This window comes from Colossoma macropomum, unplaced genomic scaffold (genome assembly GCF_904425465.1).
Source record: "Colossoma macropomum unplaced genomic scaffold, Colossoma_macropomum, whole genome shotgun sequence".
In the NCBI taxonomy this organism is placed as follows: Eukaryota; Metazoa; Chordata; class Actinopteri; order Characiformes; family Serrasalmidae; genus Colossoma; species Colossoma macropomum.
This window is the reverse complement of record NW_023495640.1, coordinates 1,485-9,028: the sequence shown is the minus strand read 5'-3', so window position 1 is coordinate 9,028 and position 7,544 is coordinate 1,485. Positions and strand designations below refer to the sequence as shown.

Genomic DNA, 7,544 nt, shown 5'->3' with positions numbered 1-7,544 from the left:
CATTTTTTAAATCATGCAGATTTAATAAATGTTTGAAAATTGTTAAAAGAAAAAAGGTCAGTAATTTACAAGACTTTTCAGGAAAATATAAAACTCCCTCTCTCCCTCTCTCTCTCTCTGTCTCTCTCTCTCTGTCTCTCTCTCTCTCTCTATCTCTCTCTCTCTCTCTCTCTCTCTCTCTCTCTCTCTCGTGTATATTGTAAGAACACCGTCAGTCAGTCAGTCAGTTGTCACTGAAAACAGGATGGAGCTCCGTCCACTCTCTGTGATTCTCTGTGAGTAAATGTTTTTGTTTAAATCTTCATTATAGTCAGTGGTGCTGTATGAAGTTTTCTATTATGCTTATTATGTTTCAGGTTTGCTTTTTATTTTTCATGTGTTTTATGAGCTCCAGCTCTTCTTTCTTATGAGGTGTACAGAAAGAATGTATGCAGCTTTTTGCGATAGTGTATTGTTTCCACATTTCACTACATCTACTTCAGAATCAAAAACCTAACACAGTTAATTTTTTTGCTAATTATTATTATTTTTTTATTTAAGTGAGATTTATATTTATACATGTAAAAACAAACAAATTAAAAGTAAACTTTATTTGAGCGTCTACTGTTTGTGAACAACTCAGCTGAAATCATTAGTTAAACTTACTGGAGCGGTTAACTGTAACAGACTTGAGGACTAGTTTTAAAATTTACCAGAAAAGTCTGGAAAGATCACACAAACACAGTTTTATCTTGTATCCTCTCCTCACAAAGTCTAGGGATGATACTTCCCCAGAGTGCCTGGGCCTGAAGTGAGTGTGGGCTGGGCAAGGTTTGGGTTCAGCCTCAATGGCTGGGTGGCAGGACTGTGGGAGTGGGCGCTCTGAGTCTTGGGTCAGGGGAAACCTGCACCTTACAGAGGTGACTGGCATGCCAGTAGATTCCGTCCGAAAGTTTGAATGAGGCTGGACCAAGCCGTTGGCTGACCTGCACCAGGTCTGACCAAAATGACAGAAGTTTGTTAATACATTGGGGCTGCCGGAATCTGAGGGTGTCTTTTTTTTATCTTTTTCAGTCTTTCTCTAATTTCGTCATAGTTCATATGGACAATGAGTTGGTGAATTGGTCCCATATCATTTCGTTCTGTAGAGCTCCAAATTTAGAGGTAGCCAAACCCTGTAGGTCTGCCATGAACTGTGTCACTGATTCCCCAGGTCTTTGATGTTGTCGCCAAAACGCGACCCGACGTAGAAAAGTACCTTGTGGAGCAGTGAGATGGTTGTCTAGTGCTTCAACAATGGCTGTAAATGTAGTTAATCCAAGAGTTCCAAACATGAGCTGCCTCTCTTGTCCTAGACAGTGCAATAGCAATATACACTTCCTCCCGTCTGACACACCATCAAAACCAGCAACTAGGATGTAGGTTGTGAATGTGGAATAGCAGCAGATGGTGGCAGATAACATTCAGCTATTTTTGTCACCAATGTGGTGTGTAAACATGGAGACCACAGAGTTAAACTCACTCCATTTATTCAAACCGAACAAACTCAACTTAGTTTGCATGCACAACCGTCCCATGACATAATAGTGTACATGGTGTGTGTGTGTGTGAGAGATAGACAACAATGACTACTGACAAAAAGCTGTGTGTCAAATAAACTGGTCAAAGTAAAGCAATTAAGACCGACACAATATGATTGGAATGTATGTGATAAAAAAGTAAGAAATTAATAAACAAATAAAAGTCCAAATCCAGAGCAAATGTATAGCTCTCATTGTTTACTCTGGGCTGCTGCTTTTACTTGATGTTAAACTTCTCATATGTGTGAGCAGACCAAGTGTACAAAAAATGAGTGTCAAACAATGTTTTACCACAAAAGAGAACAGAATCAGCATCATAAAACTGAAACATGCTTTATAACATGACATCCCTGCTGAACAAACCAGGACAGACCATTATTAATTCCATGCTGGTCTAGACTGATTTAAGCTGGTTGATGGTGGTCTGTTACTGGTTTAGCTGGTCACTCAGCATTGTTATGCTGGTTGACCAGCTTCTAAAACACAACATATGCTGGTTTTGCTGGTGGCCAGCCATGCTGGTCTGTGCTAGTTTTTCTAGCAGGGATCTGTGGTGCATTTTCAGTTTGGTTTGCTTTTCCTTTCTGGAAATAAGACATTCAGAGAGGTCACTGTAGCTGAAATCGGTTTATAGCCACAGAAATTGCAGCATGTAAAACAATGAGAAATATGAGCAAAAGTCTGTTCAGTGTCCTCATAGCTAGTTAGGTTTTTTTTTATATCTCCAATTATGATTTTCTGTGTGGAAACAGCACCATCCTGAAAAAAATGCTGGCAAAGTGTAGCCTGTGTTGAAAAGCTTGCATTCCAAGATCACTTTAGACCTCAGAGCAGCTGTGCTTTGACCCTAGACACATTGCTTGCTTTTCTTTTTCATCTGATACCAAGTAGTACCAGTGTTTGTATCCAGATACCAATACTGATACTTCCAAAAGGAGGAATTCCTTGTGATTTCTACAGTAAAAAGTGGCCACTGAAAATTATATTTAAAACATTTGCATTAGTATTAAATAAACTGCCTCGTAAGCTGTTTGGGCTGAGTTTCCCAAAAGAGCACAAAGATGACTCTTCAATGGTAAAGCGAGTATCACACAGGACACTCTCTCTACCAGTTAAGATCCTCTGAACACTAGAATGCTTATGGGAATCTGGGCAATAACTCCAAATGATCTGCAGTTGATAGAGCATTCACTGCATGTGGCTGTTTGTGCCTGTTTGTGTGAGAAGCAGAGGGAGAGGCAGAAGGAAAAGGAGATCCTGTATGTCACATTTATTTGCTATAATATTTTGGTTGATTTTTCACCATCAGTTTATGAAAACTGATGTATATTCAGTTTACTGCATAGAGAAAACATCTAGTATCAAATGTCCGATTATATACTGATTTTGGTAATAATGGCACATTCAGCGTTCACTTACAGAAACAGCTCAGTTTCTACTTCCCAGTGTATCCATCTTAGAACTGATTTTACACAAACAGAAACTAACAGAAGCGTCTTTAATCCTGAGGAATCTTTTCTTACATTGGTAGTTTCTGTTCAGACCAATTAAAGTTTTTTATTTTTGAAATAATATTTTTAGAGACATTACAGAGCACTTACAGTGGTCAGGTACTATTTGGGTGGTGGATCATTCTCCACACTGCAGTAACACTGATGTGGTGGTGGTGTGTTAGTGTGTGTTGTGCTGGTACGAGTGGATCAGACACAGCAGTGCTGCTGGAGTTTTTAAACACCTCAGTGTCACTGCTGGACTGAGAATGGTCCACCAACTAAAAATATCCAGCCAACAGCCTCCTGTGGGCAGCGTCCTGTGACCAATGATGAAGGACTAGAGGATGACCAACACAAACTGTGTAGCAGCAGATGAGCTATCTCTGACTTTACATCTACAAGGTGGACTGACAAGGTAGGAGTGTCTAATAGAGTGGACAGTGAGTGGACACAGCATTTAAAAACTCCATCCGCACTGCTGTGTCTGATCCACACGTACCGGCACAACACATACTAACACACCACCACCACGTCAGTGTTACTGCAGTGCTAAGAATGATCCACCACCCAAATAGTACCTGCTCTGTGAAGGTCCATGGAGGTCCTGACCACTGAAGAACAGGGTAAAAGGGGGCTAACAAGAACTAACAGAACTACAAAGTGCACCTATATAGTAAGTGGAGCTGATAAAATGGACAATGAGCGTAGAAACAAGGAGGTGGTCATAATGTTATGCCTGATCAGTGTATATATACACAACTGTGCAAAAATCTAAGGCCCATGTGTCAAAGTCAAGGCCCACGGGCCAGATCAGGCCCACCACACAATCCTATCTGGCCAAAGTATTTAAATATTCAATTAATACTAGTCCATTTCACAATGCAACACCCCTGCACTGGCATCTTAATTAAATCAGGTGTGGCTGATGCAATTGAACAAATCCAAGCCAGGAATGAAACCTGTGTTCTTCTAACAGTATTTATTAAACCTTCATAATAAACAACTTCACAGCCCAACACCACATTCTTTTTACTGTTATTTGTGTTTATTTGTATTTATTCACTGTCGCCTCACAGCAAGAAGGGCCTGGGTTTGATTCCCCAGCTGGGTGACCGGGGTCCTTTCTGTGTGGAGTGCATGTTCTCCCCGTGTCTGCGTGGTGCTCCAGTTTCCTCCCACCGTCCAAAGACGTGCAGTTAGGCTAACTGGACAGGCTAAATTGCCCCTAGGTGTGAGTGTGTGTGTGTGTGAGTGTGAGTGTTTATGTCTATCTGTCTGCCCTGCGATGGACTGGTGACATGTCCAGGGTGATTCCTGCCTTCCGCCCATTGACTGCTGGAAAGAAACTTTCAATCCATATCACATTTGTGTTTGTAGAAGAGGAGGCATTTTGTTATGGTTTAAATTTGATGGAGTTGTTTTTTGTACGTACAGTTTTGTTTTGTGGAAAGAAAATCCTACTTTTATATTTTCCAGTAATTTATACTAGAAGGAGATCATTTTAGGGGTTTTGTTATTGACCCGGTGTGGCTTTCATAAGGACTCAGTCTTGGCTTAGTCTCATTTTACTTTGGACTTGGTCCTGATTTGGCCTCAACTAGTCATGGTCTTGGACTCAACAAAGGTGGTCTTGAATACAGCCTTACTTCCTGCGTTGGATTTAGCTTATGAAATGGTGATATGCCTTTGAAATGATGTGAGACTGGCTATTTAAGGTTTGTACAAATTTGTTTGGTGTTTAGAAAGTAACATAATGTAAGGTAATGAGAACTGTGAGATGACGTTTTCCCTGGAAGTAAGATGTAGTGATCCCCCTACAGATTGAGAAAAGTAGTAGGTAACACTTTACATTGTGTTGACTAACTAACATGAAGTAATTATCATTTAAAAATACAGTACAAAATACTACATCAGTAAATGGAAGTAAGTAAATAAAACAAGTTAGTGGCTACCATTGGTAAAGTGTCATTTCAGCCAATTAAACTATTACTTAACATTGCTTTTTCAAGCATTATGTATAACTGCAGTACATAAGCAAAACACTGGAACATAAACTAATGAAGTTGTAACATGTTTAATTAACATTAGGTAACCATTATCAAAGTAGAACCTTAGTTGTTGTTCATGTTAATAAGTGCATTACTTAATGTTGATGAGTCAACACTTCATATGAAAACAACAATAACTAATGCAGTTGTAACATGTTTACTTAACATTAGGTAACCATTGTTAATGCATTACTTCATGTGTTGTTCATGTTAACTAATGCATTACTTCATGTTAGTTAGTCAACACAATGTAAAGTGTTACCAATCTGGAATGGAATATTTCTTAAGTAACTACCCCACCACTGGTCAGTGATGAGTCAGCTTCTTATTTTGGAGCATAACTGTAATATTGTGTTCTTGCAGTAAATTGTGTGTATAGCTAAAAACTTTTAAAGGCTAATTTTGGACTATTTGGGAGCTGGTGAACTTCCCTGTGGGTTTGTATATTGCAGCTCCAAGCACTCAAATTGGCTTGACTGTAAAAATGCACATGCTGCTACAGGCTAACAGTAATACTGAACCTACAAGTGTGGGCAGGGGGGTTTGAGGGGTGTCATGTGCTGACAGCTGTGTCCCTGTCACTTTTAAAATGGATGCTTTGTCACTGGCATTATTTACTAGAAGTTGTAGAGGAGAGAGCGTGCGTCCTGGCGGGCTGGCAAAATTAGACTTGCCTAGTTTCTCGTTTTTTCCTTCTGTGGGCAAATATTTTTAAAGACACTTTACATTTTTAAAGGCTTTTTCTTCCAAAAAGATTTTCCCGCTTTTTAATATATTTTTTTAATTTTTTTTTACAATTGGCAATGACCACATGATTTTAAAATACTCATTGCGTTATAAAATACATTCAAAATAATACAGTTTATCAAAATGTATTTAATGTGTCTTATTTTATTTGTTAGCTGCACTGATCATTAAAAGTTAGGCATTTGAAGGTAACTGTTCTTGTCATCCACAGTTGTTTATCTGGACTACTGAAGGCAAGAATCTTATAAGAGTGTGAAACGCTCATTAAGAACACGCTTCATTCTTCATTTTAGTTGAATTTTATATTTAATTAATATATTTTACTTAATAAAAAGACAGAATTTTTTTTTCTTGTGAAATGCTTTTGAAAATGTTTTTCTTCCAAAAAGATTTTCCACTTTATTGATTGATTTAACAAATAATAGCCAACGTCCATACTATTTTAAATGCTCATTAGATTTAAATAAGTTCAATATAAAACAGTTAATTGAAAGACATGTGATGTGTCTTATTTTATTTTATTTTATTTTATTTTTATTTTATTTTATTTTATTTGTTTCCATTTATGTTAGTTTGGTTATCTGGACTTTTGTAAATAAGAGCTTTAATGAAACTGGACCTTCTTAAGTTTTAGTTGAATACTCTGCTGTACATCATGTCCTCTGTCTCTCTCTGCTTTAGTGCTGATTGTGCTCATCCACTGTGGACAAACTAAAGGTGAATCTGTATTTACTAGATTATTTCATTTTCATTCATGTAGAAGTGTATTTGCATGCATAACTCACCCCAGTTATGGTGAAACCTGAACTACATATTACACACACACATATATATATATATATATATATATATATATATATATTTTTTTTTACTTTATACTGATGTACTGATATATAATCTGTGTTGAAGAATTAAACTAGCTTAATTGTGCAGTCTGGCAGGACAGAAACATTCATATGACATAGGCTCATATTCAGCTCATAGAGAACAAAGCATGTGCTTAAAATGCTGTTTATGTTGTAGAGGTGAAAGCAGCTCTGATAACTTCATCATTTCACATCAACAGAAAAACTCAAACCAGCAGTGAGGGTGGAGCCTCAGAGCACCGTCTACACTGGAGACACTGTTACTCTGATCTGTGAACTGCAGACCTCACTCACTGGATGGAAGTTTCTCTGGACTAAAGATGCTCAGTCAGTACATCTGATTACTGATGGAAACACCAACACAATCAGTATAACAGTGTCTAATACAGGAACAGAAGAGTATAAATGTGTAGCACGCAGAGAATTCTACACAGATTACAGTGATCCAGTGAAGATTACAGTCAGAGGTACATCATGATTTCTGTTTTTTTTTTAACAAATGACAAGATTATCAGAAAAGATCTTACAGTTATTCTATAATATTTTTGAATAGTGAGATGTATATATAGAGGGAATATACATTTTATATATAATATTTGTATTGGTTTATTAAATTTGTATATAATTCGAGTTTTCGAAAAGAATAACAGCTGATGTATAATGGACAATACATTTTTATTTCTCTAATAAAGGTGATATTATTCATAATATAGCATTGATATGTGAAGCTCACTTCAAACAATGTACAAGCCCATTTCCCAAAAAGTTGGGATGCTGTGCAAAATGTAAATAAAAACAAAATGCAAATTTGTGCAAGTTGTTTAAACTCTG

General features: G+C 37.4%; 1 long non-coding RNA gene across 1 annotated transcript; it reads left to right on the top strand.

The window, feature by feature from the left end:
- Positions 1 to 213: 213 nt before the first annotated feature.
- On the top strand, positions 214 to 7,156 carry LOC118802686. The gene is made up of 3 exons (XR_005006769.1): positions 214 to 275; positions 6,529 to 6,564; positions 6,914 to 7,156. It is a non-coding gene; the product is annotated as an uncharacterized LOC118802686 (long non-coding RNA).
- The last annotated feature ends 388 nt before the right edge of the window (positions 7,157 to 7,544 follow it).